The following is a 26208-nucleotide window of genomic DNA, read 5'->3' on the forward strand; positions in this document are numbered from 1 at the left end:
GTGGTCAAAATTCAGGAAACAATGCTTTGGCAAAATTCTAGGGAAATTTAGGATTAGAGATTTAGCTTTGGGAGAGACTTCTCTCTAATATCTTTATCAAACTGAAACAGAAAGGGGTGAAATTATTTGCCCAAGGTTATTCAGGTAGCATAAAGCATACCCGGGTTTCCAACTCATATCCCTTGAAGACAAATCTAGATCTCTGTTCCTTGCATCATACTGCAAATCCCATGATCCATATCCAGCTGGCTCAAGATATTACTGTAAATTGAGTTAATATTCTAAGGGATAAATTATTGTTTGGTCTTAAGGTAGTTGTGGTACAGTGGAGAAATCACTAGATTAGGAATCTGGAGAAGAGGATTCAAGCACTTGCTGAACTACTACCAAACTGTGGCAGTGGATCAATCCTTTCCCCTTCTGCCCTTAAATTGCCCTCTTTATAAAATGTGAAGTTAGATTAGGTGATTTCTAAGATCCTTATAGTCTTCCCAATCCAAGCTTTTTAAGATTCTATGAAATCACTTCATGACCTAAGCGAGTCACTGCACCAATCTGCATAACTATTTCCTCCTCTGTAAAATGAGTTTACTGGAATAGATGATCTCTAAGGTCCCCTGAAGCTTTAAGAGTCTGTGGTTTCAGTTTAATTTCAGGGGCTCCACGTATACCCTGAATTCCTCTGAGCAAATCAGTGATTTCTTTGTGAAGTACAGCATTTCTTGTGTTCTGGGTTATTTCATACATTTTATAAGAACAGTACTGGCGAAAATTTTTATGGAACTTTTTTTTTCAAAAGTTAGTTTCTATACACCTTAACCCACCCCACCCGCCCTGCCAAATAAATAAGAATGACCCCAGTACATTCTCAATTAATTTTTCAAAAGTACAAGACCACAGAATATTATTTGAGACTAGGTGGCATGGTGGATAGAATGATGAGATATTAGTCAGAAAGACCAGAGGTCAAATGCAGAGAAATTAGATGTGTGATCTTGAGCAAGTCACTGAACCTCTGCTTGCTTCAGTCCCTGTACCGTGAAGTGAGGATAATAATAGCAACTATCTTCTTTGGTTATCATTAAGATCAAATGAGATAAGATTTGTAAAGCCCTTAACACAGTGCCTGGCACGTAGTAGTGTAGTGTTAATGGGATTGAAGATCTTCCTGGCCCATTAATCCCATTAACAGGTCTTAGTGGTGTAGTTAAGGGAAGCTTAGTTATGCGAGGCTTGTTTGTAGGAAGACCCACAACTTTTGCTAATTTTAGGTCAGGAGAGGTGTGAAGCCCTTAGGCTCTAAAAAGGTTAAGCTCTGTCTCAGAACTTCCAGATGCAAGCAGGCAGGCAGCTGTGATTTGTGAGTGAGTGTTTATAGCAAGGCCCCAGCAAAGGGGAAGGTCCCAGCACAGGAGACGGTTATGGGATGGCTTGGCTCCCTGCTGTGATATTGTGCTTTAAGTTCTTTGCTATCATAATGAAATAGACTTACTGATTTGGGGATATAATTGCTGCTATGTTTAATCAGAATTATCGGTTTGGGGATTTGATCCTCTGGTATCTTTTGCCTTCTACATGGAGAGTCTTTTTATATTCTGTTTATATTTATATTTATATTCTGTGATACAGAACTATGTAGGCATATGCATGGTCATCAATATTGTGACACTTGCCTTACTTATACGAGTAGTCATTATGTAAATGCTAGTTGTTATTACTTCAGAGATCATGTTGTACAATGTATAGTTGAACAGTAATTCCCAAAATGACAAGTAGCCATCCATCCTTCTATTGGGGAATGTCAATAAGGGGGAATCCATGGACTTCTGAGCAGCTGCTTCAATTTTTGGATACTTCTGATTATAGAAAGAGTGTTTCATAATACTGAACTAAAAACAGTTTCTCTGTAACTTTGGAAACTTGCTCTCAGTTCTGCCTTTTGGAACCAAGTAGAATAGGTCTAATCTTTCTTGTATATGGGTAATTTTCTGATTACTTGAAAACAGCTATAATGCTTCCCCAAATCTTCTCTTATTATGCCTAAAATTATCATGTTATTAATAAAAAAAATTAAGCTCCTACACTGTAATCAACATTGTGCTAGGTTCTAGGATATAAGAGTGAAATAATTCCTACTGACAAGGAGTTTCCTTTCCTATGAAAGAGACAACAAGGATTATTCTAAGTATGTATAGAATTAATGTAAAGAGAATAAAATAAACATAAAATTAAGTACAAGGTGGATTGGTAGATAGGATAAAAAGAGTTGGCTAATCAGGAAAAGCTTCCTGAAGAAATTATTACATAAGATTCACTGGGAAGGATTCTAAGAGGTAAATAGAAATTGCATTCCCAGCATAGGTGATGGCCAGTAGAAAGGTGTGGAGAAAGAGGAGACAGAGGTTTTTTTCTTCTTTTAAGGAATTGAAAGAAGATAAATTTGTCTGGATTATAGAATAAGGAAGGGGAAGGAGACATGTTGAGGACAGATTATTTAAGGCTTTAAAAATTGAAGACAAGTTGATATTTCTTCCTTGAGAAGCCCCTGGAATTCGTTGAATAGGGGAGTCCGATGGTCAGATTTGTTTTAAAGGGATATGTAAAGACTTGAGAAAGGGAAACCAAAGTTAAGAGGCTGTTGCAATAATCTAGGTAAAGATATAGTGAGGGCATGAATTAAGACAGTAGCTCTGAGAATGGAGAGAAAGGATCAGATATGAGAGATGTTGAGAAGATTGAGCAACTGATTGAACATGGTAGTGAGGGAGAATTTGTCAACTAGCATTTATTAAACACTTACATTGTATCAGACACTGTGTTAAGCTCTCAGGATACAAAGAAAGGGGAAAACAGTCCCTGATCTCAAGGAGCTCACAGAATAATGGGGGGCGGGAACCACGTGAAAACAGCAATACAAAAACAATATACATATAGGGAAGGTAGTATCAGAGGGAAGGTACTAAGGATCAAGAAAGGCATCTTGCAGAACGTGGGAATTTATGTGAGAGTTGAAGGAAGCCAGAGAAAGTAGGAGATAGACATGAGGAGGGAGAACAATCACAGGCATTAGGACAGTCAGTGAAAATGCCTACAGTTAATAGGAGTGTCCTACAAAAGGAATATCCAGATCAGTGCCACTGGATCATGAAGTATGTGGAGAGGAATAAAGTATGAGAAATCTGGGAAGATAAGAAGGAGCCATGTTAAGAAGGGCTTTAAAAGCCAGAGTATTGTCTACCTACTACTGGAGACCTTGGGGAGCCCCTGTTTTTTATTAAAATGGAGTGATGATACTGGTCAGACATCCACTTTCAGAAGAACAATGTGACAACTGAGTGAAGGATGGACTGAAGTGAAGGGAGCATTGAGGTAGGGAGACCAACTCTTTTGCTTTTGCAATAGTTGAGGCTTGAAGTGGCAGGGACCTGCACTGAGATTTTTGCAGGAGCAGAGGAGAGAAGGAGGCATATAGAAGAGATGTCAAGAAGGTAGAAATGTCAGAAATTAACAACTGGTTGTATATGGAGGATGAGGGAGAGTGAGAAGTAGTGGATAACTTCTGAGTAGCAAGCCTGGGTGATTAAGAGCATTGTGTTATCCTCAACAGTAAAAAGGGAGGTTGGGAAGAGGGCAGGATTTGGGAGAAAAGGGAATGGGGGGTTGCTGATTTTAAGATGTCTACTGGACACACAGTTTAAGATGGTTGAAGTTGGAGACGCAAGATTGGAGGTCAGGAGAGAGGTTAGGTTTGTAGAAGTAGATCGGAGAATCATATGCATAGAAATAATAATTGAAACTATGGGAAGAAATGACATCATTAACAGAAATTAGTTAGAGGAAGAAGAGGACTGAGCCTTGGGGGACCCCAAATGTCAGCTGGTTTGTTACTAATGAAGAATCAGCAAAAAAGTGAGAGGAATTGTCAGATAAATAGGAGGAAAACCAAGAGAGAGCAATGTCATGAAAACCTAGAGAGAAGAGGATATGCAGGAGTGATCTGGGGGTAATCCACAGCGTTGAAGGCAAGAAGAGAGGTCAAGAGAAAAGACTTTTTTAAAAAAAAAGGTCATTAACTTTATCAAATAAGAGATCATTAGTCACTTCGGAGAAAATAGCTACTGTTGAGTGATTAGATTGAATGTCAGATTTCAAAAGTTAAGAAGGGGAAAGAAAGTGGAAGCACATATTGCAGATTGTCTTTTCAAGAATTTTTACCAAAAAGAGGAAGAAGAGATATAAAACATAGAATGAGTTTAGAATAATGACAATGTAACAAACCTGAGAGACTAGAAAGATATTGGTGCCTATAATCAGGAAAACAGGGAAATAGGGAAGATTGGTGGAAGAGAAAGTTTTAGGAGGGAAAACAGTGATTTAAATTTTGGATATACTGAGTTTAAGATGACTCTAGGACATCTGTCTAGGGATAGCTAGTTGGTAGAGTGCACAGAGCACTGGGCTTGGAGTCAGGACAACCTGAATTCGAATCCTGCCTCAGATACAATCTATTTGACTCTTTGCAAGTCATTTACTCTTTTTGTGCCTCAGTTTCCTCTTCTGTAAAATGGTGACAATAATATCTAGCTCAGGGCTGTTGAGATGATCAAATGAGTTAGTATACATAAAATGCTTTGCAAAACTTAATGTGTTGTATAAATGCTAGATATCATTATTAAGCTTAAAATATTCAGTAGGCAATTATTGATGTTGGGTCTAAGCTCAGAGTAGAGATTGGGAATCATTACATAAAAATTATAATTAACCACCTGGGAGTGGCTAATGTTACTAATAGGGAGAGAGTATATATCGAGAGAAGGACCTAGGATAGAACTTTTGACAACACTCTTACGGATGATGGAGAAGGTACAGGTCAAATCGATTAGGAAAAAACAGTTTCCTGAAAACTCATGAAAGAGAGAAATTTTGAGAATGAGAGGTTGGTCATATTATCAAATGCAGCAGATAGGTCAAGGAAAATTAAAACTGAGAAAAGGCTATCAGATTATTCACTTAAAACATTATTGGTAACTTTGGAGAGCAATTTCAGTTGCATGATGAGGTCAGAAACCAGATTACAAAAGATTAAAGATGGAATTATGGGAGAGAAAAAGCATGCATCAAGTACAGTGAGCTTTTGTAAGGAGTTTGGCTGAAAAGGGGAAGAGAAATATAGGTGGTGGATTGAGGAAAAATTAGAGCGAACTCTCTCTCTCTCTCTCTCTTTCTCTCTCTCCGTGTGTGTGTGTGTGTGTGTGTGTTTTCTTTAAGGATGAGGGAGACTTGTGCATGTTTAACAACTATGAAAGAACTAGTAGTAGGGAGAGGCTAAAGATTCAATGAGGTATTACAATGATCGAGCATGCAAACTGGCTGGAGAAGATGAAAGAGGATGAGATCAAGTCAAAAAGGCAGCTTCTTTGTCAGAGACTGGGGGGAAACAAGGAGATGATGCCAAGGGATTTTGGGATGAAGAGAATGGGAGAAGAAGGAAACCATATTGAAGGGATTTGGTTTTTTTTTAATGTAAAGGTGCAATAATTTGGAGCCCCCTCAAAATTCTGGTTAAAAATTGCCAGAGTGTAAGTGATGCTTATGTGTGTCTACTGGTACTTATGTTGGTTATGGTTCCTTATGCTGAAGTTTTGAAGTTTCTAATGAAGATCCTTTATGTGTCTTGATAAAACTTGCCAGGGAACCAGACGATTGAAGGCTTCTAGTATTCGTTTTTGGTTAGATCAGTTGTGAATTATTTAGGGGGCATCTGGGTGATCCAATAGATAGAATGTGCTGCCTGAAGTCAGGAAGATTCATCTTCCTGAGTTCAAATCTGAATTCAGATTCATACTAGCTGTGTAACTCTGGGCAAATCATTTAACCATGTTTGCCTCAGTTTCTTCATCTATTGAATGAGCTGTAAAGGGAAATGGCAAACCTCTCCAGTATCTTTGCCAAGGAGACCCCAAATGGGGTAACAGAGAGTCAGACATGACTGAAAAACATTTTCTAGATCTGCCAGAAGATAGAAATCTGTAGTTCAAAAGGAACTTTGAGATTCTTTAACACTATTATTTCACACACAAAGAAATTAATCTCAGGAAGCCAAATAATTAGTCCAAAGGTATGCAAGGATATCTCTATTTTTTAACCTCTCCCCACCAAAAAAATCTCCCCATATTAAGCACAATGGCAAAGGTGTAGAAGAGACTCTAGTAAGATTTCAGATTTTACATGGATTTTACATTTACATTCCAGATTTTACATTTACATTCCAATATATGGAATAAATAAGCACAACACAAATTTAAAAAAGAATAATAAGCCAGAATATCAGATAGCTACATGGCATAGTAAATAGAGCAACAGACCTGGAGTCAGGAAGACCTGATACTAAGTATGTGACTGCTCAAGTAACTTAGCCCTGTTTTCCTCAGTTTTCTTATCTGTAAAATGACTTGGGAAAAAACACTCATGTCTTTGCTCAAATGGAGTAATAAAGAATTGAAAACAACTAAAATTATTGAATCACAAAGAATATTGGATGAAAATCTAATAAAATGATATTTAACTATGATAAGCATCAAGTTTTACATAAAATAAGATTAAAAATTGAAAATGGCCATTCAGGACATCTTGTCCAATCTCTTCATTTGATAGATGAGTCAGAGAACAATTAAGTGGCATGCCAAGGTAACACAGGCAGCTACTATGAGAGCCAGGATTTGAGTCCAGTTCCTCTGACACAAATCCAGTGCTCTTTCTACTTTCCCTTCATATCTCTTTTAGATGGAATCAGAAGAATTCACTTCATTGGAAAAGATCTGGAGATATTAGAGTACCACAAATTAAGCAAGAGTTTGGAGTAAATTAAGGCAGCCAAAAAATCTGATGCAATTTTAGGCTACATTAGGAAAGAAATTGTGTCTGGAACATGAAAAATCATTGCCTGATTATGCTTTTCCTGGTTCTTTAGAACACACATGGATTCTTGTGGTCAGTTTCAGGAGGTGTATTTTTGAATGGATATTATACGTTTTAGGTAGGAAATTTATAACCTAGAGAGTGTTCAGAGAAAAGTGACTAAGAAAATGAAAAGCCTTAACATTATGGCACATCAGGACAGGTTAAAGAAACTGTGGGTGTTTACATTAGAAAAGTGAAGACTGAAGAGGGAGCATGAGAACTGTCTTCAAGTTTTGAAGAACTGTCATCAGGAAAAGAAATTAGATTTGCTTTGCTTGGTCCCGGTGGGCAGCACTAGGTGGAAGTTGCAGAGAAGTAGATTTCAGCTCAATGTGAAGAGAAAACAAAACAAAACAAAAATGATGACAACAACAACAAAACATTCCTGACATTAAGAGCTGTACAAAACTGAAATGGGCTGCCTCTAGAGGTAGTGGTTTCTTTTTCAATAATGATACTCAATCAAATGCTGGATTACTACTCGCTAAGAATATTGGAGAGGGGCCTCTCAGCCAGGTAGACTTTAGACTACATGGCCTCTGAGGGTCTATCCAACTCAGAGATTTTGTGACTTTTACTAGCTCTACTGAGCCTGCAAGACATTCTTTATTTTATGTTTCCTTCAAATGGAAGCAAATGGCCCAAGATGCTTACAAAATAATAAACCCCCTTCTCCATAAAACTGGTAATTTGAAAACTGTAAAAGTTTTGAATGTAGATTCAGTTCCTTTACCCAAAGACACTGAATGATAGGCACTGGCCCCACAAGTATAGTCAAAATCTAAAATCTAAATTCTCATTTTATTTGCCTAAAGAGTAAGTTATTGCAATAAGAAAAAGGGAGTTGGATGGAAAGCATAAATTTTATGCACTGGAACACATCAGGCTACATTAAGGAAAACTCATGATGCCAATATCTCTCTCTCTCCCTCTCCCTTTCTCTCCCCCCCCCTCTCTCTTTCATACATGCACACACACAGACACAGACACACACACACACACACAGACACACACACATGCACACACACATCTACTTATCTTTTTTCCCCTTTCCTGTTTTCCAGTCAAAATATCTGGAGAACTATGAGTGCTAAGTGATTTCTAACTTGGATGACATCCGAAGCTATTTGTGTGGGGGCAGGGGAAATACCTAACCAAGTACACATTTACCCAAACCAGCCATTTGTGTGTGGGAAAAAGCAAAGAATTCTAGAGTCCCCAGGTTGCATGAAAGAAAGGCTATAATACTTTTTTTTGAAGTTGTTACAGAAAAACATTCATAAAAGGAAGAGAGTCATGGGGCTGTAATCTTCCTTTTGAGCATCATCATATACAGCAACAATGGAGTTGGGATGTGTGGGACAGAATAAACAAAAAAAACATTTGTGCTTCTTAAAGGTTGGCATTTTATGGAGTATTAAGATTTGCAAAATATTCTATATGCAGTATGTCATTTGACCTCCACCAAAAGCCTGTGAAGTTGGTTACTTTAGCTATTATTATTTTCATTTAAAAGATGAAGCAACTGAGGCTGAGAGCCATATGGTTTCACAGTTAAGAAATGTCACAGATAGGATTCAAATACATGTGACTATTTCACATAAATTATATAATTATTAAATTATATAATTATTAAAAATAATTATTGCAATAACATTTCTCTCACTTTTTGTTTTTATTTTGATATGTTATTCTTTTGGACTTATTTCTAGTCCTTTCCCTCTCTATGACATCCTTGAAATAGATCCCTGGCTTCTAGGTTCTTCTGTTGAAATGCCTCCCATTCTCCCTCCCTCCCTCCCTCTCTCTCTCTCTCTCTCTCTCTCTCTCTCTCTCTCTCTCTCTCTCTCTCTCATATTTTATTTTTTTCCAATTACATGTAAATATAGTTTTCAAAATTCATTTTAATAAAATTTTGAGTTCCAATTTTTCTCCCTCCATTCCATGCCCCCGACCAAGTTGGCAAGCAATCTGGCATAGGTTATATATGTGGAATCATGTAAACATATTTCCACTATAGTCATGTTTTGAAAGAAGAAACAGAACAAAAGAGAAAAGCCATGAAAGAAACAAAAGAGGAAAAATAGTGTGATTTGATCTGCATCAGTCTCCATAGTTCTTTCTCTGAATTTGGATAGCATTTTCCACAATGAATCTTTTGGAATTGATTTGTATCATCGCATTGCTGAGAAGAGCTAGGTCAATCATAGTTAATTATTGCACAATGTTGTTGTTACTATGTACAATTTTCTCCTTGTTCTTCTCAGTCCATTCAGCATCAGTTCATGCAATTCTTTCCAGGTTTTTCCTGAAATCCACCTGGTCATCATTTCTTATAGCACAATTGTATTCCATTACATTCATATACCACAACTTGTTCAGTCATTTCCCATTTGTTGGCCATCCCCTCAATTTCCAATTCTTGGCCACCACAAAAAGAACAGCTAAAATATTTTTGTACGAGTGGGTCCTTTTCCTTTTTATGATTTATTTGGGATACAGACCTAGTAGTGCTATTGCTGGACTGATGGGTTAGCATAGTTCGAATGCCCTTGGGCATAGTTCCAAAGTTTTCTTCAGAATGGTTGGATCAGTTCACAAATCCATGCGTTAGTGTTCCAATTTTCCCACATCTTCTCCAACAGTTATCATTTTTCCTTTTTGTCATATTAGCCAATCTGATAGGTTTGAGGTGGTGTCTCAGAGTTGGTTTAATTGCATTTCTCTAAGCAATAGTGATTTAGAATATTTTTTAATAAGACTATAGGTAGCTTTAATTTCTTCATCTAAAAACTACATATTCATACCTTTTTGTCACTGATCAATTGGGAAATGATATGTTCTTATAGATTTCACTTGGTTCTCTGAATATTTGAGAAATGAGGGCTTTATCAGAGACACTGTAAAAATTGTTTCACGTCTTTCTATTTCTCTTCTAATATTGATTGTATTAGCTTTGTGCAAATAATCAATGGATAATCAAAATTATCCATTTTGCATTTCATAAAATTCTCTGTCTCTGGTTTTGTCATAAATTCTTCCCCTCTCCATAGATCTGACAGGCAAATGATTCCTTACTATCCTAATTTTCTTATGGTATCATGTCTAAATCAAGCATACATTTCAAACTTTTATTGGTTTATGATGAGAGATGTCAGTCTATGTCTAATTTCCACCATAGTATTTTCCAGTTTTCTTGTAGTTTTTGTCAAACAGTAAGTTCTTATCCCAGAAGCTGGAGTCTTTGGGTTTATCAAGCAATAGATGTTTTGCGAAACTAATCTATTCCACTGATCCACTATTCTATTTCTTAGGCAGTACCAAATAGTTTTGACTATTGCTGCTTTATAATACAGTTTTAGATCTAGTACACCTAGGCCAAATGCCTTTGCATTTTTTCATGACTTCTCTGATATTGTTACCTTTTGTCCTTCTGGATGAAATTTGTTATTATTTTTTCTAGGTCTATAAAATTTGTTTTGGTATTTTGATTGGTGTCACACTGAATAAGTAAACTAATTTAGGTAGACTTGTGATTTTTATTATATTATCACAGCCTATCCATGAGAAATTTATTTTTTTCCAGTTGTTTAGTTGTTTTATTCTGGTTGCTTTCCAGTTATTTAGATCTGACTTTATTTTTGTGAAAAATGCTGATGATTTATGAGGATTTATTTTATATCCTGCAACTTTGCTAAAGTTGTTAAATATTTCAAGTATTTTTAGTGGAATCTATAGGATTCCCTAAGTATACCATAATATCATCTCCAGAGAGTGATAGTTTTGACTCTTTGTGTCCTATTCTAATTTCTTCAGTTGCTAAAGCTAACATTTCTAGTACAATATTGAATAATAGTGGTGATAATGGTCATCCTTGCTTCACCTCTGATCTGATTGGGAAGTCTTCTAGCTTATCCCCATTACAAAAAAAAAAAAAAATGTTTGCTGATGGATTTAGATAAATGTTACCTATTGCTTTAAGGAAAGCTCCATTTATTCCTATGCTTCCTAGTGTTTTAACAGGAATAGGTGCTGTATTTTGTCAAAAGCTTTTTCTGGAGCTATTAAAATAATTGGACGATTTCTGTTGTTCCTGTTATTGATATAGTCAATTATATTAATAGTTTTCCTAAAAGTGAATCAGCCCTGCATTCCTGGTATAAATCCAAAGTTATCATAGGGTATTATTCTCATGATAAATTGCTGTAATCTCTTTGCTAATATTTTATTTAAATTTTTTGCATTAATATTTGTTAAGGAAATTGGTGTATAATTTTATTCCTCTGTTTTGTCTCTTCCTAATTTAGGTACCAGCACCATCTTTGTATCATAAAACAAATTTGGTAAGAATCCTTCTTATTTCCAAACAGTTCATATAGTATTGGAATTATTGTTCTTTAAATGTTTGCTAGAATTTCACTTGTAAATCTGTCTAGCACTGGAGATTTCTTTCTTTTGGAGTTCATTGATGGCTTGTTCAATTTCTTTTTTCTAAAATTGGATCATTTAAGTATTTTATTTCCTTTTCTGTCGGGCCAAACAATTTATATTTTTGTAAATATTCACCCATTTCTTTTAGATTGTCAGATTTATTGACATATAACTGGGCCAAATAGTTGCTAATCATTGTTTTAATGTTTTTATTCATTGATAGTGAATTTTATTTTTGATAGTAGTAATTTGGTTTTCTTTCTCTTTTTAGTCAAATTAACCAAATATTTGTCTATTTTATTGTCTTTATCCATAAAACTAGCTCTTAGTTTTATTTATTAGTTCAATAGTTCAATTTGATTTTCAGACTTTCCAATTTGGTGTTTAAATGGGGATTTTAAATTTTTTCTTTTTCTAGCCTTTCAAAAAGTTCATGCCCAATTCACTGATCTTCTTTCTCTATTTTATTCATGTAAGCATTTAGAGATATAAAATTTCCCATTAGAACTGTTTTGACTGCATCCCATAAATTTTGGTATGTAGTTGCATTATTGTTATTCTCTTTGGTGAAATTATTGATTGTTCCTATGATTTATTGTTTTATCTAAGAAATTCTTTAGGATTAGATTATTTAGTTTCCAATTAACTTTTTTTGGAGGAGGAGAAGGCAGGGCAATTTGGGTTAAGTGACTTGCCCAAAGTCACACAGCTCGTAAGTGTGTGAAGTATCTGAGGATGGATTTGAACTTGAGTCCTCCTGATTCCAGAGCCAGTGCTCTACTCACTGTGCCACCTAGCTGCCCACCAATTAATTTTTCATCTACCTTCCATGGTCCTTTATTACATGTAATTTTTATTGCATCACGATCTGAAGAGTATGAATTTAATATTTCTGCCTTTCTATATTTGAATGTGAGGGTTTTATACCCTAATACGTGGCCAATTTTTGAAGGTGCCATATGCCCCTGAAAAAAGGTATATTTTTGTCTACCCCTATTCAATTATCTCCAGAGGTCTATAATATCTAAATTTTCTAAAATTCTATTTACCTCTTTAATTTCTTTCATGTTTATTTTGTGGTTAGATTTATCTAGTTCTGAGAGGGGGAGATTGAGATCCTTTACAGTATAGTTTTGCTATCCATTTCTTTCTGTAAGAATTCTCTCTAAGAATTTCTCCTCTAAGAATTTGGATGCTATACCACTCAGGTCATGTATGTTTAGTATTGATATTATTTCACCATCTATGGCACTTTTTAGCAAGATGTAGTTTCCTTCCTTAGCTCTTTTAATTAGATCTATTTTGCTTTTGCTTTGTCTGAGATCAAGATTGCTATCCATGTTTTACTTTTTTCCTTCAGTTGAAGTGTAATATATTCTGTTCCAGCCTTTTACTTTTACTCTCTGTGTATCTCTTTGCTTCAAATGTGTTTCTTGTAAACAACATATTGTAGGATTCTGGTTTTTAATTCACTTTGCTATCTACTTCCATTTTGTGGGAGAGTACATCCCATTCAGATTTGTAGTTATGATTATTGTGTATTTCCCTCCATCCTATTATCCCTTATTTATACTTTTTTTCTCTCTCTCTTTTCACCCTGTTCTTCCTCATCAGTGTTTTGCTTTTGACCACCATTTCCCTCAATCTACCCTCCCGTCTATCACTCTCCTACTTTTTCTTTTCCCCTTCCCCTTTTACTTTCTTATATAGTAAGATGGATTTCTTTATTCCATTCTGTATATATGTTATTCTTCCTTTGAGTCAAATCTGATGAGAGTAAGGTTCAAACAATGCTCACCACATTCCTTCTTTCCCTTTATTGTAATGTCTTTCATGCCTCTTTACATGATATAAATTACCCCATTTTGCCTCTTCCTAGCCTTTTCTCCTGGTACAATCCTTTTTCACTCCTCAATAATTATTTTTATCATTACATCAAAGTTAACTTATAACCACACCCTCTAAGTGCCCGATTAGAGATATAGTTCTTAAGAGCTACAAGTATCATTTTCCTATGTAGGGATATAGTTTGATCTTATTGAATACCATGTTTTGTTTTGTTTTCTTTCTTATTTACCTTTTTATGCTCATCTTCAGTCTTGTATTTTAAGATCAAATTTTCTTTCAGCTCTGGTCTTATCATCAGGAGATTTTGAAAGTCCCCTATTTCATTTAATATCAGTCTTTTCCCCTGAAAGACTATGCTCACTTTTGCTGGATAGTTGATTCTTGGTTGTAATACAAGCTCCTTTGCCTTCCAGAATATTGTATTTGAAGTCTTCTGATTTTTAATGTGGAAGATGCTAAATTCTGTATAATCCTGACTGTGACTCCTTGATATTACTTGCAGTTTTCATTTTGGCATTTCTTTCAGGAGGTGATTGGCAGATTCTTTCAATGACTATTTTACCCTCTACTTCTAGGATTTTAGGACAAATTTCCTTGATTATCTCTTGAAAGTTACTGTCCAGACTCTTTTTTTGATCACGGCTTTCAGGTAGTTCAATAATTCTTAAATTATATCCCCTAGATATATTTTCCAGTTTAGTTGTTTTTCCAGTGAGGTATTTTACATTTTCTTCTATTTTCTTCATTCTTTTGATTTTCTTTGACTGATTCTTGATGTTTCATAGAGTCATTTGCTTCTACTTGCCCAATTCTAATTTTGAAGGAATTATTTTCTTCAGTTAGCTTTTGTACCTCTTTTTACATTTGGTCAATTCTACTTTTAAAGTTTTTATCTTCCTTCAGAGGAATTTTTTTCCCATTTGGCTGATTTTATTTTTTAAGAAGTTGTTTACTTCATTCAATTTTTGTGCTTTCTTTCTCCAAGCTGTTGACACTTTTTTCATAATTCTCTTGCATAATTCTCATTTTGTTCCCCAACTTTTCTTCTACCTCTATTACTTGATTTTTAAAATCCTTTTTGAGCTCTTCCAAGAGGATTTTTCAGGCTCAAGGCAATAAATATTCCCCTTCAAAGCTTCACATTAGGCATTTAGACGTTGTTGTCCTCTTCTGAGTTTGTGTTTGGGTCTTCCCTGCCACCATAGTAACTTTCTATTCTAAGGCCTCTTATTTTTGCTAATTTTTTAAAGTTGAGTTCTGTTTCTGGAGTATAGGGGGCATTATCCCAAGCTTCTTGCACTGGGGGCCAGGGTTCTGGTTACTGGCTTTCTTTGCCATGGCCTCTGGGGCTGGCAGCTTGCCCATTGCACTGGGGTGGCTCAGCCTAGTCATACCTATTGTGCTCTGAGTTCCAGAGTTTGTATGCTGTGCTGTAGCTGAAGGTCTCACAGCTGCCCTGTTGTATCACTGGCCTGCTAAGTCAGGACCTTGGGGTCTCAGATGCTCATCTGTGCTGTGCCCAAGAACTTCCCACATGCTTGCCTGGACACTGCCTGGGCTGTGCTGTGCTCCCCTCTTACCTGAGTGAGATAGACATTTCCTGAAGTCCTTCTGAGTTATCTTGGACAGGAAAATTGTTTCACTCTGTTTTTCTGTGGATTTTGTCACTCCGGAATTTTTTATAGGCTTGACTTAATGTTATTTCTGAGAGAAACTAGGGAGAATTCAGACAACTTCCTGGATTCTTTCTGCCATCTTGGCTCTACCCCCTCCCATTATTTAAGGGCCAGATTAGATGCTATTTGATTGACCTACAGAACCCTCCAAAGTTAAAGTGATCTCTCCTCTAAAATCTCATAGCACTTTACCTAGCTCTTCTTATCCTCAAACATATCCTACTTCATTTCCCACATATTTTTGCATGTATATCATACCTTCTACTTTTCCCCCTATTACTCTGTAAGTTTCTGGAGGACAGATATTTTGACATTTTTCTTCTTTGTATTCCTAACACCTAGGATAATTGCTTGCACAGAGTAGGTGCTTAATAAATGTTTCCTATTTGAATTATTGAATAAATTAACCTGGAAATAATTATTATATGACTACTACTAGCCAGACACTGGGGAAAGAAATAATAAAGAATGAAAGAAATATCCATTCTCACTCCTGCTATTATGATAATTCTCTTATTTCCATAATTTGAAAGATAAAATGAGAGGTATTATGGCATATTGGCTAGGGATGCTAAAAAGACATGGGTCCGACTTCCAATTCTGAAACATATAGGCTGTGTGACTCTAAAACAAGTCATTAACCTCTCAGTGCTCCATTTCTTCAAAATCATAAATTAAGATGAGTTACTAAATCTGTCACAGTGCAATGTGTGCTCACAAGGGGGAGTTTCCTACCTGGATGAAATCTCATGTCTGGAACGAAGAAAAATGTAATAATGGTTCATATTATATAGTATATTAGGCAGCTCTCTAAGGCTAAAAGTCACAGATAAAGCATGAGCCTAGAATGGCCATAAGTCAATGAAATCCCAAGTGCAATCTTTATCCTTAATTATTAATCATATAACAATGGCTAGTTTTTATGTAAATTTTTAAAGAAGCCATATAATAATGTCATTCATTCACATCAAATACTTAATGAAATTCTTTGATACAGTTTGCCTCATCTTCTTGAAAGCCATACTAACCTATTCTGAAATAATGATATTGTATTTAATACTAGGTAGAACCACAAGGAGTCTTAATGGTCTCCTGCTTTATACTCATTATTATTGAAATTTGTGTGTTGGTGGTCTATTTTAAATAGAGAATAGTTTTCCATGTAGATATCAAATATTCCAGCATTCTCATTATGTTTGGATCTATTGTATATATTTCCAATGTATGCCTAAACCATGAGTTCAGAACAAAAGGATTTTGCATAATCAATAAAGGCAGTATAAATGTCACAGTAACTTTAGGTGACTTAATCAATATTCACCATATTAATATCCTAGGACATTTTACCATGCTTGTTCATTGTCCTCAGCCAATATATTATTTATTTCTTTGCTTTTGTTGTTTGTAGTTGTTAATAGGTTTTTTTAAAGACTAATAAGCTATGAATATGTTGCCTAAAGAATATGAACATGTATTTGGAATGTTTTTAGGAGTTATTGGCATTCTCTGTTAGCAAAAAAAAATATGTCTTCTCGTAAAACAGCTAGATGGAAGCTGGTAAAATGTTTTAGTAGTAATTTAGTAAAATATTTTGAGCCAAACAATTACGATCTTAACTGAATTCTGTTTTCCAATTTTGCACAGAGGCTAGAGATTCAGTCACCTCTCTTGATGTAAACTTTCTGTCATTCATTATGTTAAGGATAAACTAACTTCTTATTTCATTTGAGTCAACTTACATTTTTGCTCTGTTGGACTTTTTGAAACATTTTTTAATCATTTCAGCTTTAATAGCCTACAACACTGATTAAAAAGATGTGGCAACTTAAGGCCTTTTCATTTTAGCTTAATTGCTACCAAATACAGAGAAAAACAGAGGCAAATTAAGACTCTAAGAAGCAAGTGTACAAAAGGAATAATTTTAAAGTTGTGAGAATGGGTTAAGAGTCAAAGATTTGAGCTCATCCTGAATGAGGTCTCCAATATGTAGGGAAAGGTTCTTGGGCCAGAGTCCTTGGTGGCTGTCATTGCTTGGTATGCTGGCAATTCAGAGGACCAATCGTGCTTGCTGGGTCATGAGAACCTTGAGTCTGTTCTTGACAGTGATACTGTGTCTTGAGTACTTGTCACCTGGGGAAAATCTGGCTGGGTGAGCTCAGCAGCTCTGTTTTCCTGCAGGGTCTATTTTCTTTAGGGTGTAGACCCGGTCCCCTTGCTCGTTGAGGTAATACTGCAGAAACATCGCGGCCAATTCACTTTGCAATCCGGATACGTCATGGAAAGACTCGGGCTACCACTACACTTCCACCTCCACCGTAGCCCAGGAGACTCCAACTGACTTTTTGAAACTTTATAAATCACTAGAACAATTTCCCTGCTTCTCTCTCCTCAAATTTCTTAGCTTCTCATTCCTCTCTCATATACATATATGTATATATGTATATATATATATATATATATATGTGTGTGTGTGTGTGTGTGTGCATGTGTACACACATATGTGTGTATATATATTTGTGTGCATATATTTATTTCAAAATATATACTATATATGTATATATACACATATATGTATACATACATATATGCGTATATACACATATACATACATACATACATATACGTGTGTGTATACACACACACACACACACATATTTGCAGGGTGGAGGGGAGCAAGAGGCAATGGCATTAAGAGACTTGCACAGGGTCATCTAGCTAGTAAGTGTTTAAGGCCAGATATGAACTCAGGTCCTCCTGACTCCAGGGCCAGTGTTCTATCCATTGTGCCACCTAGCTGCCTCTCTCAAAAACTTTTGAATGCTGTGGAATTCTGTTTTTTGTTCTAACCCTCATTTGCCTCTGCATCTCCTCAGTCTTTTGTCATTTTGCTTTTATTTGTTGATTAAAATATGATGACTTTCTAATATCCTTTTGTTTTCTGTATTCCTTTAAAAGTTTCTTTTTTTAAATTGTCATCAGATAGCCAATATTCATGTAAACTTCAATATCAATCTTTGGGTTTTTAATAGTTTTCTCACACACCTTCAGCCACGGTACTCTTTGATGCCTAGTCTAACAGTACTCCTAGATAGCCCCAGTTTTACTCTTATGTTTGTTACTGTGGAAATAATTTTGATATATGCTATCATGGACGGGTCTTAAAATGTTTTTACATACCTTCAATTGTAGTAAAATAATGTCTTAAATTTTTGTTTATTTTCTTGGAGGAGGAGAGGCATTACTTTGACTTGTATAATGGTGTCAGTGAAGACTTCTTGGTGAGCTTTAACTGGGAAAATTTGAAAGGAGAGAGATTTCACAAGTGGAAATATTATTTGTTCTGAGTATTGTGAAGAAATATATAGAGAAAGGATATTATAGGATTGGAACAGATGATAGAGAGTACTGAAGTTTCACTGTAATATAGAATCAGTTAATGAATGAAGAAGTTTTATAAAGCCATTGAAGTAGTTTGACATAAGGCTGGAGAGATAGGCTGGGACTAAATTATGAAGGACCCTAAATATTAGGAAGATTTTTGATAACAATGAGATGAACAGTTTAAGAGATGTAAATAAAAACTTTCCCCAAACTGTGACTCTATGAAAACACTCCCAACCATCAGAAGATGACAATAGAACCAGGAGTCCTGCTCTCATCATTTTATTTCTTGTTTTTTTTTTCTGTATTACTTTCCCCAGCTCCTTGATAGTAGAGATCAAGTTTTCGTAGTTGGCTTTGTGAAATATGTGACCATCTTCTTGTTGTTGCTGAGTCATTTTAGTCCTATCCATTTCCCTGCCACTTCATTTAGGGTTTCCTTGGCAGAGATACTGGACCAATTTGCCATTTCCTTCTCCAGCTCATTTTATGGATGAGGAACTGAGGCAAATAAGCTTAAGTGATCAGGATTATATGACCAAGGTCACAAAGGTAGTAAGTGGTCGAGGGCAGATTTGAACTCAGATCTTCCTCACTCTAGGGTTGGCACTCTACCCATTGCACCCCCTAGCTGCAACAAGATTGTGTCCAACTCTTCATGACCCAATTTGAGATTTTCTTGGCTACTAAAAAAACAACACAAAATAAAGGTGAACACACAAAGGAGAAAGAACCTAACAATAGACAGTTACTGTGGGAATAGAGGAGACTGAGGCTCATCTTCAGAGGGGGATAGTGAAGCACCCACCCAAAAGAGTAAGGTCAAATGGTCACATGCTCCAAAAGAATTCTTAGAAGAGAGAATGAGAAACATTTTTTTTTAAATAAGGATAGTCCAAGAAAAGAAAGAAGATTATGAAAAGAAAGTCAAACAAATGAAAAGGGAAATCCAGAATGTTAAGGAACAAAACAACTCCTTGAAAACCAGAATTGGTCAAGGGGAAGCCAACAATATTATTAGAGATTAAGAAATAATAAAAGAAAAAGAATGAAAAATAGAAGAGAATGTGAAACATAAGAAAAAGAACTGTTCTGGAGAACAAATCGAGAAAAGAAAACAAAAAATCACCTACCTAAAAACTACAATTAAAAAAAAAGTATATTGACATAGTAACATAATAAATAGTTAAAGAAAATTGCCCTGAAATTTTAGAACAAGAGGGGGAAATAGAAATAGAAAAAAAATCCGCCAATCACCACCTGAAAAAGAACACTGAGTGAAATTATATAGGAATGTCACATCCAAATTCTGGAAACCCCAGGTTTAGGGACAAAGTATTAAAAGACCACAACAAAAAAAAATCAAATAGTGTGGAGTCACAATTAGAATTACACAAGAACTAGTAATAGCTATACTAAAAGACCACAGGTCTTGGAACACTGTATTGAAAAACAAAGGAACTGGGGTTGTGGCCCAAAATATCATACCCAGCAAAGTTGAGTATATTTCAGAATGAAAAATAGGAAATTCAGTGAACTGGCAGACTTGGATTTTGTTGCAAAAGATCAGAATTTAATTTTTAAAAAAATTACATACAGGATCCAGTAGAAATACAAGGTAAATATCAAAGACTAATTATAAGGGACTCAATAAGGACAAAGTGATTACTTTTTATACATGGTAATATAAACCATATGTCTAAGATTATTATTAGTAATTGGGTAGCTCAAATGAAAGACTGGGGTAGAACTGAGTGTGATGTGAATCTAAAAAGCAAAATGGTATAGGAAAATGAAAAAAAGAGTATTTCATACAAATGAGGCACAAGAGGTAGAACTGATACAGAGGAATCTGATGAGGGAGGAGGGGTGGTAGTGATAGGACCCTACTCACATCAGATCTGTGTTAAAGAGAGGACAACATATACATTTAGTAGGGCATAAATGTCTTCTATATTTATAAAGAAATAAGAGAGTGAGAGAATAGGATAAAGGGAAATATAGAAAGGTGTGTAGATTAAGGAGAATGGGTAAAAGAGGGAACATTATACATACATATATATATATATATATGCATTACGTAGGTATATATGTATATATGTATAAACATCTTAATTCAGAAAGAAACAAGAAGGCAACAAGATAGGGTGGTGGAACAGGATAAGGGAGGGATTCATAGAGGGGTGTAGGTTAAATAATAGGAGGGCAAGGTAGCTGGTAGAAGTCATTCCATTTTACCAAGGATTGTACCAACTGTTGCCTTGTTTCTGAGGGTTTGTCATTTCCATCAATGTTGATGCTTGTGATAGATTCACATAGAGCAGAAACTGCTCTTTTGCCTGTTTTCAATCTGTTCTGAATATATCATTCCCATTTAATTATGCTAGCCTCTTGAACATGTCCAATTCTGTGAGATGCTGGGGTACACATTACTCAAGTCATAATTGGGATTCCAGGCCTTAATATCACTTCATGCCCAAGAGTCAGTTCTTCAGTCACTACCAAAGCCCAATATGCAGCTAACAACTGCTTTATAAAAGGTGTATATTGTAATCCAGATGAAGGTAGTTTCCTTGACAGAAATCCTAAAAGTACATTTCGGTTTTGTTGTTTCTGCCATAAACTCCAATTCAGATAGTTATCCTGTACAGTCACTTGTAATTCCACCGGTCCACTTTGCATAGGCCATAAATCCATGAAACTTTACTCTGCTTAAGTCCCCAATTAAATTCAAATTTTTTCATGGTAACTTTATGTAAGGGTTTCAAAATCTGTCCAAGATGTGGAGTGTGATGCCTCCAATAACTAAACAGTCCTATGAACTTTTGTGCTTCCTTCTTATTGGTGGGGATAGGAAAATCCTGAATCTTCTAACAAGCTTGTGGGAGAATTTCTCACTGCCCTTTATTCCATTGTATACCCCAAAACTTTACAATCTGAGTAGAACCTTGAATCTTGGCAGTGGTAATTTCCCATCCTTTGCTTTTCATATACTCAATAAAAAATATCAAACTCTTCTCCACTTCTTTTACATTTTGTCCCTGTATCATACTATCATCTATGTAGTGGGTAAGCTGTATACCAGGTAACTTTAATTCATCCAAATGTTTAGCTACAATCCTATGCCAAATATTTGTGCTATGCAAATATCCTTGTGGCAAGCATGCAAAAGTATGTTGTCAACCTCGACCGTGCCATGTGAAAGGAAACTGGTCCCATTGTTTGGAGTCCATTGGGATCATAAGGAAAGTATTGGCCAAATCAATTACTGCATACCAAGTCCCATCATATTTCTGGATCCTCTCTATTAAGGTAACAGTATCACGAACAGCAGCATACCAGGGTGGAGTCACTTTATTCAATGGTCTATAGTCCACTGTTATTCTCCATACTTCATCTGACTTTCATACTGGCCATACAGGATTATTCCATTGAGTGGTTGTAGGAATTTATATTCCTGCTTCAACTTATTCCTTTATAGTATTGGCAATTTCATCTTGCCCACCTGGCACATGATACTGCTTCAAAGTAATTACTTTAGAAGGTTCAGGTAAAGTGATTGGGTCCATCTTTACTTTTCCCACTAAAACTGTATTAATTCCTGTCCTCTTTACTGTAAATTGGTATATCCCCTCAGGCAAATTCAGAGTCATGACTTTCAACGTATCTATTCCAATGATGTATTCAGGAATGGGTACAATGACCACGGCATATTCTTTCTTAGGCAATTGTCTAATTTTCATCATCAGTTTCACTTGTTTAGCTGAAATTTCAGCCCCTCCTACTCCTGTTCAAGCTGGCCTCTGCCACAGTGTCTATCTATGCCCTAGTTATAGTATTTGATATAGTATTCTTTCAATATATAGTCTGTAATCCCATCTGTGCATTTCTTTAATCTAAGCTGGGGCTCAGCCTATTCCCTAGTCTTGAAGGTGTGACTCACTTGGATACATGGGTTCAAGATCTGTAGGATTTGTAGGGGCAGTTCTTACTTCTCTATTCCCTTTGATATTAATCCCCTTATCTCGGTACTTTTTGTATAGCTCATTAGTTTGAATACCATCTATTCTTCTAAAAGCTACCCTGGCTTTCAGTAGAGCAGTAAACATTTCTATTCTTGTCATTCTATTCCAATGTTGAATCTTTTGTTTTTTTTACCTTTCTCTCCTGAGGAAATCTATCATTTCCCCAGTCTTCTAAGTCACTTAAATGTGAAATCTTATCCAGCACCTCTGAAAGAAGGTTCTCTACTTCTTCCACCAGCAAAGTCAGAATCACATGTTTTAGAAGTGGGGGGTGCTGTCTCAATGATCAAATTCCTATGAGATACTCCCAAGGGAATCTCATAATAAACTTCAGATTCCCTCACATAAGAGTAATATTCCTTACCTCCTCATTTAACTTTCTCATACAGTCCCTAATTGAGTACCAGGGTCTATCTGCAGTAAGCCACATAGTATCAGCAGGATATTGTTCTTTACAGCCTATCATAGCCAAAGCCAACAAATTGATTCTTTGGTTAGTTCTTTGCAAACGATAATCCCTAAAATCTTGCTATACAAAAGAATTCTGACTAATACTTATGAATCCAATACAATTCACAGACTCTACAGACACTCCTGTGGCCCCTTCATCACTGATTGTCACCACCCAAGATATTAATGATTCTCCCATTCTTTGGGTGAACCTTCTCAAGATATCTGTGATTTCCTGCCATGTAAAATCATCCAAAATCTCCCTGAATTCAGTATCACAATCCTGTGTTTCTTACCTCCTCTGCTGTATGGGGCACACTTCACTTTGAGAAGTCTGGTATGATAATGTAATACTCAATGGTGGCTCAGAAGTAGCAGTAGGCTACAAAGTATCACTTCATGCCTGAGGTTCGGACCTTGTATCTTCTTGTCTAGATTCTCTGCCCCTGTTATCATGGGAACCAGACTGACTGCTAGTCTCGACCTCAGCTGAACTGAGCTGCACTCCTGACCTCCTTGGCTCTCTTTGCTTTCTAGCTGAATTTACAAGGCTACTAGGTTCCTGTTGTTCTACTGCCTGAGGTTATCCATCTTGCTGTGGTATAGAAGAAGCACTTTCACTTGAATTATCAGATGTTTCAGCAACTGTCTGAGTTCTCTCTTGTAATAGTCTGTCCCTGTTTTCACATACAATATGATAGGCTGTGAGTAAAATCTGGCCTTGTCTAGAGATCTCTATAGGCACTTCTGTTCATGGCTCAATAGTAACTTCTCTGAGATATAGCTCCAAATCTCTAGGTTCTCCATTCTGTAGCCTCTGCTTCCAGTCTTCACAGAGACCAATGACTTTAGACCACTCCCTTGCTAGGGAGCAATAAGTTACATCCTCCCATCCTGGGACAACCATTTCTTCCTCTAAAGCTCTTCTACTTCTAAATAGAAATCCTATACCTTGCAATCCCTCCATCCTATTCACCACCAAATAATGTATCAGTAAGGCAATAATAACAATGTAGATGATAATTGTCAACATGCCTGTGTAGTTCTGTATCACAAAGTATATGAGACTCTCCACCTAGGAGGTAGAGGAAGTAAACCATTTATTCAGACAACAGAGAACCATATCCCACAAGCCATTTACCCAATCCTTCAGAGCATGAGATATTCCATGTATAACATCACAAAATGGAGCCTCTCCATCCCAAAAACTCTATGACCCCCTGCTAGGGTCTTCCCCAAAACAAACTCACAGCACAGCTAAGTCAACTTGTTCAGTTCTAACTAACATGAGGGTGGCTATTAGCGGCCATTAGCAGCCATAACTGCTCACTCTCTCTCTGTCTCTGTCTCTGTCACTCTCTCTCTGTTTCTCTCTCTCTGTGTCTGTCTGTCTGTCTGTCTGTCTGTCTGTCTCTCTCTCTCTCTCTCTCCCTCCCTCTCTCTCTCTCTCTTTCTCTTTCCATTTCCTGTGACAAAATTTCCTTTTCCTGTCAGGAAGCTCCTCCAACCTCATGTAACTTAGGCTTCCTGTGACGTAAGCAGGTCACATGGCCTATTAATAGGAGGGAAAGATCCTCAAGTCTAAATTGCTTCTACACTTTGGTGCAGGGAATGATGAGCTGCTTGATTTAGAAAAACATGGAAAGTACTGGGCACATGAAGGAAGATGCTATCAGCCTTTAGAAAAACAGATGACAAGTAGAAATAAGTATAGTATGGTCTTACATGTATATGTATGAGTGTACTTATGTATTTATGCGCAGGTTTATATATATCTATGTATACGCATACATATGTATGTACAGATACAAACACATCTATATATATACATCTATACACATACTAAAACATATACACATATGCATGCATACATACATGCATACATATACATATATATATACACATACAGACATATATATCTATATAACTGTGCTTCATTATAGCCTTTTGGGGGAGATGGGGAGGGAGGTAGAAAAATAAAATAAAAAGTGCACAGCAGAGAAAAAAGAAAACCTTCAAGGAAGCAAAGAAAAGCTGGACAGCTTTGAAAATGCATAATAATTATTATATAGGTTTTCTTGAAATGGAGATTTATTGTTTTAAATTGAATCTTCCCTTATGTTCTGCTGTGTACATGGCAATGTTTTCTTTTTCTTTTCTTAGTTTGTATTCAAGTTTAAAATAAATTTCAAAAAAACTTTAAAAAAAGGGGAAAAAAACTGAATTCATTGTCTTTCCCCCTATAGTCATCCCTCTTCCATTCCCCCTTTTTTTTCTGTTGAATACACTACACTCTACTTCCAGCTTCCAGATTTCTGTTTGTGACTTTATCGTGGCCTCCTCACTATCCAATCCATTGCTAAACCTTGCCTTTTCTATCTTCATAACATTTTTAATATGTGACCCTTTCCCTCCACTCACATTGCTATAACCTCAGTTCAGGCTCTTGTCATCAGCTTAAATTATTAAATTAAATAAGATAAATTAAAAATAAAAATAAGTAAGCAAAGGAAAAAGAACCCAAACATTAATAGCAACTTTGGTATAAAAGAAGATATGGGATCACATTAAGAGGAAGATAGTGAGATTTTAAAAAAAGCCAAAGCAGCCCTAAACAGTAGCAAAGGGCAACATGCCTAAAAAGAACTAATGGACAAACGTAAAAAGGAATTAAAAATCAAATAAGAGAGAACAAGGAAGAGTTAGGAAAAACCAAAGCAATCCAAGAAAATTGTGAAAAGAAAGTTAATTAATTAGAAAAAAGTGTCACAAAATCTTAAGGAAGAAAATATTTCCCTGAATATTAGAATTTGGCAAGTGAATTCAAACGACATCACAAAAAACCAAGACTTAACAAAATGAGAAAAAATAGAAGAGAATCTGAAAAAACTCAGTAGAAAAACAACTGATCTGGAAAACAGATTGAGGAGAGACAATAAAAAAATTGTCAGACTACCTGAAAGTTATGATAAAAAATCTGGATACAATATTACACGAAATTATAAAGGAAAATTGCCCTGAAGTTCTACAATAATAGGGTAAAGTAGAGATAGAATCTACCAATCACCATCCGAAAGAAATCCTTGGAAGAAAACCTACAGGAATGTCACAGCCGATTTTCAAAATTCCCAGGTTAAAGAGAAAATTTTCAAAGAACAAAGAAAGAACAATTTAAATATTATGGAAAACAATATTTCAGAAGACTTAGCAGCTTCTACACTAAAAAAAAAAAAACTGCACATGTTGGAACATTAAATTTCAAAGAGCAAGGGAGCTGGGATTGCATCAAAGAATAACTTATCAAGAAAAGTTGAATTTAATCTGGAATGAAAAAATACTGGACATTGATCAACTGAAAGACTGTCATGAATTTGTAACAACAACAAAAAAAACAGAACTCAATGGGAAATTTGATATAAAAGATCCAAAAGAAATAT

General features: G+C 35.9%; 1 pseudogene; it reads right to left on the reverse strand.

Moving 5' to 3' along the window:
* Positions 1-16962: 16962 nt before the first annotated feature.
* On the reverse strand, positions 16963-17167 carry LOC118841297 (annotated as a pseudogene).
* Between the last annotated feature and the right edge of the window lie 9041 nt (positions 17168-26208).

Source organism: Trichosurus vulpecula, chromosome 3 (assembly GCF_011100635.1).
Source record: "Trichosurus vulpecula isolate mTriVul1 chromosome 3, mTriVul1.pri, whole genome shotgun sequence".
Taxonomy (NCBI): domain Eukaryota; kingdom Metazoa; phylum Chordata; class Mammalia; order Diprotodontia; family Phalangeridae; genus Trichosurus; species Trichosurus vulpecula.